This window comes from Schistocerca serialis, chromosome 1 (assembly GCF_023864345.2).
Source record: "Schistocerca serialis cubense isolate TAMUIC-IGC-003099 chromosome 1, iqSchSeri2.2, whole genome shotgun sequence".
Lineage (NCBI taxonomy): Eukaryota > Metazoa > Arthropoda > Insecta > Orthoptera > Acrididae > Schistocerca > Schistocerca serialis.
Window position 1 is genome coordinate 1,282,087,929 of NC_064638.1, and position 13,090 is coordinate 1,282,101,018.

Sequence of the window (13,090 nt, forward strand, 5' to 3'; positions counted from 1 at the left end):
CAGATTATATACGAATGCCTCCCTCATGGATCAGGCTCAAGTTTCGCTCCTCCCTGGAGTTTTGGTGGCTGTTCGCTTTACTACTTTTCCCGCCAGATATCCTCCTCTGTAGCTGATTACCTTGTAACTACCATCACCGCCTCAGATACCACTCAAGAAGATAATCAAATATATAATAGATAACAATACATATATTGCATATTCATCACTACTGTAAACAGTAAGTTGTATATACAAACGTTCCTCATGAATCAATCTGTTAGTTGAAAAGTGCGAAGTCATCTACATGGGTACTAAAAGAAATACGATAAATTTTGGGTATGCGATAAATCACACAAATCTAAAGGCTGTCAATTCGGCTAAATACCTAGGAATTACAAGTACGAGCAACTTAAATTGTAAAGACCACATATATAATATTGTGGGGAAGGCGAAACAAAGGCTGCCCTCTGTTGGCAGAACACATAGCAGATGCGACAAACCCACTAAAGAGACAGCCTACATTACACATGTCCGTCCTCTTCTGGAATATTGCTGCCCGGTGTCGGATCCTTACCAAGGAGGACTGACGGAGGACATCGAAAAAGTGCAAAGCAGGACAGCTCGTTTCGTGTTATCGCGCAATAGGGGTGAGAGTGTCACTGATATGATACGCGAGACGGGTAGCAGTCACTGAAACAAAGGCTGTTTTCTTTGCAGCGAGACCTATTTACGAATTTCTTTTTAATAAAATCCATTATGGAGTCGAGGTAGCAGTTGTCCTTATACTGGTCATCACTGTTAGCATTCAACCGCGATTCTTATACATATATTTTAACAACGTGAGCCATCTCCACAGCAAGAAAGTATCATTCGACGCTCCGTCATTAATATGACGGATAGAGATTTGGACGACGCTACGATGATGGTCTTAAGCAAAGGACTGAATTTGGCACCCACGCCAAAGGTTTTGCCTATACCTGCATTCATCAGTGCCGTTGAAGAAGCTGTTCGACCACTCTCTACGGATTCTGCAGATGAAATAAGACGCGAAACTTGTCGAGCTGTTATGAAGGCTCGCCCCCAAAGAAGCAATATATCAGTGGCAGAGAGGACTGCACTACGTATGCTCCGCCAAGATACCGAAACGGTGGTTCTCCCTGCTGATAAAGGTAATGCCACTGTTTTAATGTCCCGTGACGACTACCATGATAAGATATACAGCTTACTGAATGATAGTATGTACCGGAAGATCAGTAAGGACCCCACCAACAAGGTGGTAAGGAAGACGGCGTCGCTTTTGAATGCCTCCCCATTTCCACCGGAAGTCATACGAAGACTGAAACCAAGTGGTGCAGTGCCTCCAAGGCTTTATGGTCTCCCAAAGATCCATAAGAAAGACGTTCCTCTACGTCCTATCGTGAGCAATATTGGTTCTCCCAACTATGATTGTGCCAAGCACCTGGCGTCACTATTGAGGCCGCTTGTGGGAAAATGTGATCATCATATAAGGAACTCTGCAGATTTCATTGGCAAATTAAAATCTTTGAAACTGAAGACCTCTGATCTATTAGTCAGCTTTGATGTAGTGTCGCTATTTACTAAGGTACCTCTCTCTGAATCTTTAGATCTCATTGGAAAAAGTTTTGGTAAGGAGATTTTAGCTTTGTTTCACCATGTGATGACCTCCACATACTTTTTATTTAATAACGACTTTTTTGAACAGACTGACGGTGTTGCCATGGGTAGTCCTTTGTCACTCTTGGTGGCCAATTTATTTATGGAGGATTTCGAGGAGAAGGCCCTGGAGTCTGCTAGTTTGAAGCCTACAGTTTTTTGGAGGTACGTTGACGACACCTTTGTAGTGTGGCCCCATGGCGAGGACAAATTGCAGGACTTCTTAAACCATCTGAATTCCATCCATGGACAAATTCAGTTTACAATGGAAGTGGAAAACGAGGGATGTCTTCCATTTTTGGATGTCTTGGTTCGGCGTAAAGAAGATGGCACTCTGGGTCATGCAGTATATCGGAAACCGACCCATACGGACTTATATTTACATGCAAATAGCTGTCACCATCCTTCGCAGACGAGTAGTGTTCTAAGAACTTTGGTACACCGAGCACACGTCATATCTGACGAAAGTAGTTTAAAAGACGAACTTTTACATTTGAAGAGAGTTTTTGAGGACAACGGGTATTCTCCACAACAGATACGTAAGGCACTACAAATAAAACCTAAGGTGTCCGTAAGGAATGCAGAAGATGACGAGGAAACATTTAAATCCATGGCTGTCCTGCCGTATGTGGGAAGCCTTTCATCCAAAATAGGACGGATCCTCACTAAACATAAAGTAAAAGTGATTTTTCGTTCACCGGCGAAGACGGCTGCACTCCTGGGTTCCGTTAAAGATGACTTACTACTCCGCAAACCTGGAGTTTACAAAATACCATGTGAATGTGGCCTTTCATATATCGGACAAACGAATCGTACAGTCCAAGAGAGGTGTACGGAACATCGCAGGTACACTCGGCTCTTACAACCCAGTAAATCGGCCGTGGCAGAGCATTGTATTGATTCAGGTCACTCTATGGTATACGAAAATGTCGAAATTCTGACTTCTGTTTCATCTTTCTGGGACTCCGTAGTAAAAGAGGCCATTGAAATCCGCTTGGCGAAGAATAGAGACAGGGGTTTCACATTAGATAGATCATGGAATCCGGCACTTTCAATATTGAACTTACAAAGACGTCGCTACAGTTCAGCTCCCAGTAATACATCGATCTCCCAGCATGGATCGAATGCGCAGCCACAGACGTAACTCATGCATATGTTACGTCTTTGCCGCCGATCACATCACTGGCGCCTTGTTCATCTGTGGCCGCATGCGCAGTGGCGCGGTCCGCGAGTTTAAAAGGATGGAGCGAGCGCTGGAGCGTCAGTCGTACGGCTCTCTCTGAAGATGGCTGAAAGATATACAGCCGAAATATTAGAAGAAGAAGCAGAATTTATGCGGCTGCATTCCCGAAATTTAATGGAGCAGTCTTTGCGCCGCGAAAACCTGAAGATTCGCAAATAGAATGTTATTTGTGTTTGTTGTACGATTACAGTGCGAATCGTTTACGAGCTATATTTTGAAACACATGACTGTGCCATTCAACCTGCGTAGTTGCTAGGTACGATGCTGTTATTATGTCTGCTTAAAGTGTGCTTTAGAGTTCCTTGAGTGCATTATGACCTGCTGGTCAGTCAGTGAGTGACAGCCCAAGCAGGAGGTCGTAGGTGGATCATGGGATTTACCAACGCATTAGAAAATTGCAGCGAAATGCAGGAAGATCTGCAGCGGATAGGCACTTGGTGCAGGGAGTGGAAACTGACCCTTAGCATAGACAAATGTAATGTATTGCGAATACAGAGAAAGAAGGATCCTTTATTGTATGATTATACGCGAAGCGAAATGTAGTGTGAGGAGGGCTATGCGAGAGGCGTTCAATGAATTCGAAAGTAAAGTTCTATGTACTGACTTGGCAGAAAATCATAAGAAATTTTGGTCTAATGTCAAAGCGGTAGGTGGATCAAAACAAAATGTCCAGACACTCTGTGACCAAAATGGTACTGAAACAGAGGATGACAGACTAAAGGCCGAAGTACTAAATGTCTTTTTCCAAAGTTGTTTCACAGAGGAAGACTGCACTGTAGTTCCTTCTCTAGATTGTCGCACAGGTGACAAAATGGTACATATCGAAATAGACGACAGAGGGATAGAGAAACAATTAAAATCGCTCAAAAGAGGAAAGGCCTCTGGACCTGATGGGACACCAGTTCGATGTTACACACAGGACGCGAAGGAACTTGCCCCCCTTCTTGCAGCGGTGTACCGTAGGTCTCTAGAAGAGCGTAGCGTTCCAAAGGATTGGAAAAGCGCACAGATCATCCCCGTTTTCAAGAAGGGACGTCGAACAGATGTGCAGAACTATAGACCTATATCTCTAACATCGATCAGTTGTAGAATTTTGGAACACGTATTATGTTCGAGTATAATGACTTTTCTGGAGACTAGAAATCTACTCTGTAGGAATCAGCATGGGTTTCGAAAAATACGATCGTGTGAAACCCAGCTCGCGCTATTCGTCCACGAGACTCAGAGGGCCATAGACACGGGTTCACCGGTAGATGCCGTGTTCCTTGACTTCCGCAAGGCGTTTTATACAGTTCCCCACAGTCGTTTAATGAACAAAGTAAGACCATATGGACTATCAGACCAATTGTGTGATTGGATTGAGGAGTTGCTAGATAACAGAACGCAGCATGTCATTCTCAATGGAGAGAAGTCTTCCGAAGTAAGTGTGATTTCAGGTGTGCCGCAGGGGAGTGTCATAGGACCGTTGCTATTCACAATATACGTAAATGACCTGGTGGATGACATCGGAAGTTCACTGAGGCTTTTTGCAAATGATGCTGTGGTATATCGAGAGGTTGTAACAATGGAAAATTGTACTGAAATGCAGGAAGATCTGCAGCGAATTGACGCATGGTGCAGGGAATGGCAATTGAATCTCAATGTAGACAAGTGTAATGTGCTGCGAATACATAGAAAGAAAGATCCCTTATTATTTAGCTACAAAATAGCAGGTCAGCAACTGGAAGCAGTTAATTCCATAAATTATCTGGGAGTATGCATTAGGAGTGATTTAAAATGGAATGATCATATAAAGTTGATCGTCGGTAAAGCAGATGCCAAACTGAGATTCATTGGAAGAATCCTAAGGAAATGCAATCCGATAACAAAGGAAGTAGGTTACAGTACGCTTGTTTGCCCACTGCTTGAATACTGCTCAGCAGTGTGGTATCCGTACCAGATAGGGTTGATAGAAGAGATAGAGAAGATCCAACGGAGAGCAGCGCGCTTCGTTACAGGATCATTTAGTAATCGCGAAAGCGTTACGGAGATGATAGATAAACTCCAGTGGAAGACTCTGCAGGAGAGACGCTCAGTAGCTCGGTACGGGCTTTTGTTAAAGTTTCGAGGACATACCTTCACCGAAGAGTCAAGCAGTATATTGCTCCCTCCTACGTATATCTCGCGAAGAGACCATGAGGATAAAATGAGAGAGATTAGAGCCCACACAGAGGCATACCGACAATCCTTCTTTCCACGAACATTACGAGACTGGAAGAGAAGGGAGAACCGATAGAGGTACTCAAGGTACCCTCCGCCACACACCGTTAGGTGGCTTGCGGAGTATGGATGTAGATGTAGATGTAGATTATATGATATCGGAATAAACATTGGTAGCAGTTACTTCTGTAAAATATCTGGGAATATGTGAACGGAACGATTTGAAGTGGAATTATCAAATAAAATTAATTGTTAGTAAGGCGGTTGCCAGGTTGAGATTCATTGGGAGAGTCCTTAGAAAATGTAGTCCATGAACAAAGGAGGTGGCTTACAAACCAGTCGTTCGACCTATACCTGAGTATTGCTCATCAGTTTGGGATCCGTACCAGGTCGGGTTGACAGAAGAGTAGAGAAGATCCAAAGAAGAGCGGCGCGTTTCGTCACAGGGTTATTTGGTATGCGTGATAGCGTTACGGAGATGTTTAGCAAACTCAAGTGGCAGACTCTGCAGGAGAGGCGCTTTGCATCGTGGTGTAGCTTGCTGTCCAGGTTTCGAGAGCGTGTGTTTCTGGATGAGGTATCGAATATGTTGCTTCCCCCTACTTAAACCTCCCGAGGAGGTCACGAATGTAAAGTTAGAGAGATTCGAGCGCGCACGGAGGGCATCCGGCAGTCGTTCTTCCCGCGAACCATTCGCGACTGGAACAAGAAAAGGGAGGTAATGACAGTGGCACGTAAAGTGCCCTCCGCCATACACCACTGGGTGGCTTGCGGAGTATAAATGTAGATGTAGATGTAGATGTAAAAGACGAATTGCTCATGGAGTGTGGACAACCATCTCGACAATTATTTATAAGCCTCTTCAACCGGTTAAGTGAAAGCGATAGCGTTCCACCTAGACAAAGTAAAGAAGGAAACAAGTGACCACAAAGGAGTGGTAATTAATGTTCTTGTTGCTACTGCAGCTGATCCGAACGTCAGCTCCCGCACAATCGCACGTGGAAGTCGCATGAGTCAGGCAAGTGTCCTAAGTATCCTCCATCGACATAGGTTCCATTAGGTTCCATTCATAACATGTCTCTCTCCATCAAGAGCTGCATGGAAACGATAATGAGGATCGTGTTAACTTCGGTACATGTAATTTAACATAGAATACTACAGATGTATCATACGTCTTACTTCGGTACGATGTCACATTTACTAATCATGGCCAGGTAAACTGCCAAAACATGCACTATTAGTTGGTTGACAATCCCTGTTGGCTTGGTGAGGTGGAACTACAGCGTCCATGGAGAGCAAACGCGTAGTGTAGAATAGTGAACCGCCAGCCCATAGGCCAGCTTGTCATAGACGAACACTGAACGCGCACATGTATCGCAGCCTGATAACCACCATCTGCCACGGATGCTAGAACACGTTCCTCTGCATACTAGGAGGACCAGTGCCACCAACACGAAGGCTGTCCAGCCCACAGTGCACGAAGTACTACAGGATGTCTTCACGAATTGTCTCTGTGGTGTACTGAGATGTGACATAAGAAGGGTTTGCGACAGTTGGTTCCGGAAGTAGCGTGGACGCCTACCCCAGCAGAAACATCACTGCACGAAACAAAAACAAAAACAAAAAACAAAAAAAAAATCACGCTGCCCGCGAGAATCACTACCCTATAGCGGCAGTGCACCAGGAAGAGAGACGCTCTATCATATGCTTAAGTTGCTACTTGCTAGGAAGGTCCTGCAATGTTCGTCGTGTCTTCAAGTCTTCAAGCCGTCGAATGAGGTACAAGCAGTGACCGACAGACAAACAGTCTTCACCAGAAACATGTGAATAGAATTATGGTGTACAGACAGAGACCGCCTGCCTCGAGATTTAAACCCAAATTCTACAGACCAATTTTTCTTTTGAACGTTCTCTGCGAGGTATTTGAAAAACTATTATGCAAAAGATTACAGGATACAGGTTGGCTGGCAGCTTTTCTAGGAGCTCTTTGCGGTGTGGGGGAGTAGCCATGTATGTGAAAAACGGTATCCCATTTGAGTCAATTGATGTTTCAAAGTACTGCACTGAAAAGGTGTTTGAATGTTGTGCAGGTGTGGTTAAATTTAGTGGAGCTAAACTTCTTACTGTTGTTATTTATAGATCCCCAGACTCCGATTTCACAACATTTTTGCTAAAGCTAGAGGAGGTTCTTGGTTCACTTTATAGGAAATACAAAAAGTTAGTTATATGTGGTGACTTCAATATTAATTGTATAAGTGATTGTGCAAGGAAAAGGATGCTGGTAGACCTCCTTAATTCATATAATCTTATGCAAACCGTATTCTTTCCAACGAGAGTGCAAGGGAACAGTAGAACAACCATAGACAATATTTTTGTTCATTCGTCATTATTAGAAGGGCATTCTGTTAGCAAAAAGGTGAATGGCCTTTCAGATCATGATGCACAAATTTTAAGTCTAAAAGTTTTTTGTGCTGCAACACATGTTAAATATAGTTACCAACGTTTTAGGAAAGCTGATCCAGTTGCTGTACAGACTTTTGTAAACCTTATCAAGGAACAAGAGTGGCAAGATGTTTATAGTGCTGATACAGTAGACGATAAATATAATGCTTTCCTCAAGACTTTTCTCGTGCTCTTTGAAAGTTGCTTTCCGTTAGAACGTTCAAAACAGGGTACTAGCACAAACAGGCAGCCTGGGTGGCTGACTAAAGGGATAAGAATATCTTGTAGAACAAAGTGGCAATTATATCAAAACGTTAGAATCAGTCAAAATCTAAATGCAGCAGCCCATTACAAACAGTATTGTAAGGTGCTTAAAAAAGTTATTAGGAAGGCAAAAAGTATGTGGTATGCAGATAGAATAGCTAAGTCTCAGGATAAAATTAAAACCATATGGTCAGTCGTAAAGGAAGTGGCTGGTCTGCAGAGACAGGTCGAGAATATAGAATCAGTGCGTAGTGGGGATGTCCGTGTTACTGATAAGTCGCATATATGTACAGTACTTAATAATCACTTTCTGAATATAGCAGGTGAACTAAGTAGAAACCTAGTCCCAACAGGGAATCATATAGCGCTCTTAGAAAAAAGTGTTCCGAGACTGTTACCTGAAATGCTCCTCCATGATACTGACAAGAGGGAGATTGAGTTAATAATTAAATCACTAAAGACCAAGAACTCTCATGGATATGACGGGGTATCTAGCAGAATACTGAAGTATTGTTCCACGTATGTTAGCTCAGTACTTAGCCATATCTGTAACTTTTCCTTTAGGAGTGGTCGGTTTCCTGACCGATTAAAGTACTCGGTAGTGAAGCCACTTTATAAAAAGGGAGACAGGGATAATGTTGACAATTATAGACCTATTTCTATGCCATCAGTGTTTGCTAAAGTTATTGAGAGGGTTGTATATACAAGGTTACTGCAGCATTTAAATTCACATAATTTGCTGTCAAATGTACAGTTTGGTTTTAGAAACGGTTTAACAACTGAGAATGCTATAGTCTCTTTTCTCTGTGAGGTTTTGGACGGATTAAATAAAAGGTTGCGAACGTTAGGTGTTTTCTTTGATTTAACGAAGGCTTTTGACTGTGTTGACCACAAAATATTACTGCAGAAGTTGGAACATTATGGAGTAAGGGGAGTAGCTTACAATTGGTTCGCCTCCTACTTTAAGAACAGAAAGCAGAAGGTAATCCTCCGCAATATTGAGAGTGGTAATGATGTTCAGTCCCAATGGGGCACTGTTAAATGGGGCGTTCCCCAAGGGTCGGTGCTGGGGCCACTGCTGTTCCTTATTTATGTAAATGATATGCCTTCTAGTATTACAGGTGATTCAAAAATATTTCTGTTTGCTGATGACACCACCTTGGTAGTGAAGGATCTTGTGTGTAATATTGAAACATTATCAAATAATGTAGTTCATGATATAAGTTCGTGGCTTGTGGAAAATAATTTGATGCTAAATCACAGTAAGACTCAGTTTTTACAGTTTCTAACCCACAATTCAACAAGAACTGACATTTTAATCAGACAGGATGGGCATGTTATAAGCGAGACGGAACAGTTCAAGTTCCTAGGCGTACAGATAGATAGTAAGCTGTTGTGGAAAGCCCATGTTCAGGATCTTGTTCAGAAACTAAATGCCGCTTTATTTACCATTAGAACAGTATCTGAAATAAGTGACATTTCAACACGAAAAGTAGTATACTTCGCATATTTTCATACGCTTATGTCATATGGTATTATTTTTTGGGGTAATTCTTCTGATTCAAAAAGGGTATTTTTGGCTCAAAAACGGGCTGTTCGAGCTATGTATGGTGTAAGTTCGAAAACCTCTTGTCGACCCCTATTCAATAGTCTGGGAATTTTGACATTGCCCTCACAGTATGTATTTTCTTTAATGTCGTTTGTTGTTAGCAATATTAGCTTATTCCCAAGAGTTAGCAGCTTTCACTCAGTTAATACTAGGCAGAAATCAAATCTGCATGTGGAATGCACTTCCTTGACTCTTGTGCAGAAAGGAGTGCAGTATTCTGCTGCATCCATTTTCAATAAGCTACCACAAGAACTCAAAAATCTTAGCAGTAGCCCAAACACTTTTAAGTCTAAACTGAAGAGTTTCCTCATGGTTCACTCCTTCTATTCTGTCGAGGAGCTCCTGGAAGAGATACAAAATTAAGCAAATTCCAGTGTACATTTTTGATTTTCTTTATTTAAACTAACGACTTGTCGCCTGAATATGTTTCTTATATTTCATTTTATCTGTTTCTACAATCGTGTTATAATTTCATGTATTGACTCGTTCCATGACCATGGAGACTTCTCCTAAATGTGGTCCCACGGAACAATAAATAAATAAATAAATAAATAAATAAACAGACTGCTGCACTGGATGAGCCGTCACCAGTACGGTTTAGAACAGGCAAGTCACCTGAGGACGCAATTAATAAGGCGATTTCGCTGGCGACGGATACTCGTTCAAAGTACGCTCCAGCGATGATGATCGATATTGTTGCCGCTTTCGATAAGCTATGGTGGCCGTCTTCCTTTGGTCGCTTTAGGGATCTGGAATGTCCAGAAGCGCTGTGTAACTGCCCGAGAAATAATTACCGCGAGCGACATGCTTCTTTAATATGCTCAGGAAGGAAAATAAAATAACAAAAGGCTGTCCGCAGGGGTCAGTTTGTGGTCCAGAGTCTTGGGATGTAGCATTGGAGCCCATACTACAGAAGTTACACGACAGTGGTAACATAAGAGGACTGGTGGCATTTGCAGATGACGTGCTATTCGTTGTAAATGGTGACTCCAGCAGAATTTTACAAGACAAACGTAATGCGGCGCTCCACGAACTGGAGGGCTTGTGTCGGATTGTTAAATTGTCACCAGCACCACAGAAAAGAATGTATCTCCTCGTGAAAAGGAAACTAACAAAAAAACCTAAAAGAACATTAAATAATGTAACGATTAGGAGAAGGGCAGTAACGTCGTATCTCGGGGTATTTCTAGACGAACGTCGTAACTTTGCTCATCATATAGAGGATGCAGGCAGAAAAGTTACGACGCGATGAATAAAATTCTAGTCATTGTAGATAGGGAATTTCGTCTTTCTTGAAAACAGAATATACCACCAGTGTATATTAGCATCAGCTCTATGATATGGTGCGAGCGTTTAGGCTCAGAGACTGCAGGTAGTGAAGCCAGCCCCGTTAGTGCGAAGAGTTCAACGAGAAGTGCTACTGAGGTTAACGGGTGCCCTGAATGATGCTTTCTAAGTAATTCTCGGAATATGTCCACTGGACATGGAAATCACGAAATGAGGAGCCTTTTACTGGCTAAAGGAAGACAATCAAATGAAAGTTCGAATGGTGCCTGAAACTTAGGCCAATTCGAGAAAGACAATAAAAGATCGCATATTGCAAGTGTGGCAAAATGAATGGGACACTTCAGGCACAGGCAATAGAATATATGGATTTCTTCTTAACTACGGGAGATAATAAAAATTAGATTTCTTAACACGTCGAGTGGACTGATATATTATCTCACTGACCATGGCCCGTATGCTACGTATCCACACAAAATCAAATGACAGATAAATGACAGCATCCCATGCTGCAGTGTGGGTACACCAGAACACACATTGTGGGACAGCCCGCTCTCGAAGATGCGGCGTGTGATGGACGTGAGGTATTATGGATATGGATTCCCAGTGCAGCACAAAGGAGCACGTTGACCTGGTTTCTCTTGGACGATACTACAGCTGCCAAGGAAGACTTCACGAAACATTCAACCGTAAGTCGGCACGCTGCTATCCAGGGTAGACAACATATTCTGCAAATGGAGAGAAGATAACTGAGGTCGGTGACCACCGAATGAAATAGTTTCCCACGTATCTACATTGCACTGGTGTAAAATGATCATGGACGTGTGGACTTTAACACGGAACAGTGTTAGGAGAATTGCTTGCTGTAGTGCAAACGCTGCCCGACACCCAAAGAATCCAGCAGACAATGACTGTTGACCGGCATAGTATCAGGGCGGATCCACTAGAGGATATAAACATCTGAAAGTTAAATAAACCAAAATAAATCAACAAACAGAGAACTTATACTAGTTCAATTAATGGACGTCCATCTTACTGAATCGTCGAGGGATTTCAACTGATGATACACATGAGGGAAAGTACAACCACAACTGTATCTTAAGAATGTCTTTATTCTATCATACGACTAGTTTCGGCTGCACATTACACCCTGAGGATGGCGGCAATGTGCTGCCGAAACTAGTCGTGTGTTGGAATAAAGACATTCTCAAGATACATCTGAGGTAGTGCTTTTACTCATCATTATATTAGTATTATTATTTGTGCAGCTTGTTAATGGTTCTATTGCAGTTTGAGTTAGTAGAGGTAGTTGTAGTATTAAAAAAAACTTAGTATGAGAAGTAAATAGTTAATACATAAATTTATTACTATCCAAGGAAATGTTGAGTTGTTTGGCCTATTTTAGCTTCTCTGATAACTGGCGCTAATTATGAAGAATAAATAAATAAGTAAATTTATACTGAGTATTGTTATTTTGGAACTATTCTTCGAATAATACATCAAGACAGAAGATTAGTCTTCTTCCGACTTCAGATAAGAGAACATTATGTAGTAAATGCATGGCAGTTAACCTAGCCTGCATTCTAAAACTGCCGTAACCAACGTTACCAGGGGTGAGTGACACATCTTGCCATTCACTGTTCCGGGTTAGATTCATTGCGTGTGTGTATGCTCCCGTAGAACCCACGGATCCGTCCTACCAGGACAGCTTGATTAGTCGTTTTCAGCGGCAGCGAGATTTTCGTCAAAGTGGACGCACTACAGGCCATAACCGTTTCCAAATTTAAAACCATTCCACATTTGCAGAGCATTTAAAACACTACAACCATCATCCTACAAACACGGGACAAGAAATGAAAATAATGAGAGTAAGCAACCATGACAAACATCTTATACAAATGCAAGAAAACTTCCACATCCAGAAAGCCATAGCAGAAAACAAACATGTGATAAATGAACAAACACACATCAGCACAGGCTCCCTACTACACTTAGTAAAGGAAATGATAACATAAAACAAAAAATAATATAAAAAAAAAAGAAAACTCTTCCCCACATCATCTGGACACACACACACACACACAGCAATATATATATATATATATATATATATAAAACCAAAATACACACACACACAAATGCATATACGAACAGGCCACAGATACTTCAATAGTTACACTCATAAGTTTGGCAATAACATTCGATCTTTGCCAAAAACATTTGACAGTCGGCAACAGAAACAAAAACATTGCTTTAAAACAAGCGTTCAGTGCATAATGTTGTGGAATGAGGAAAAAAACCGCAAATTGGCGTTCATAAGAAGAAGAACAACACCAAAAACGCAAAATATGTAGGAAATTGTCCACGCAACCTGTAAGTACAGTTCAAAACAT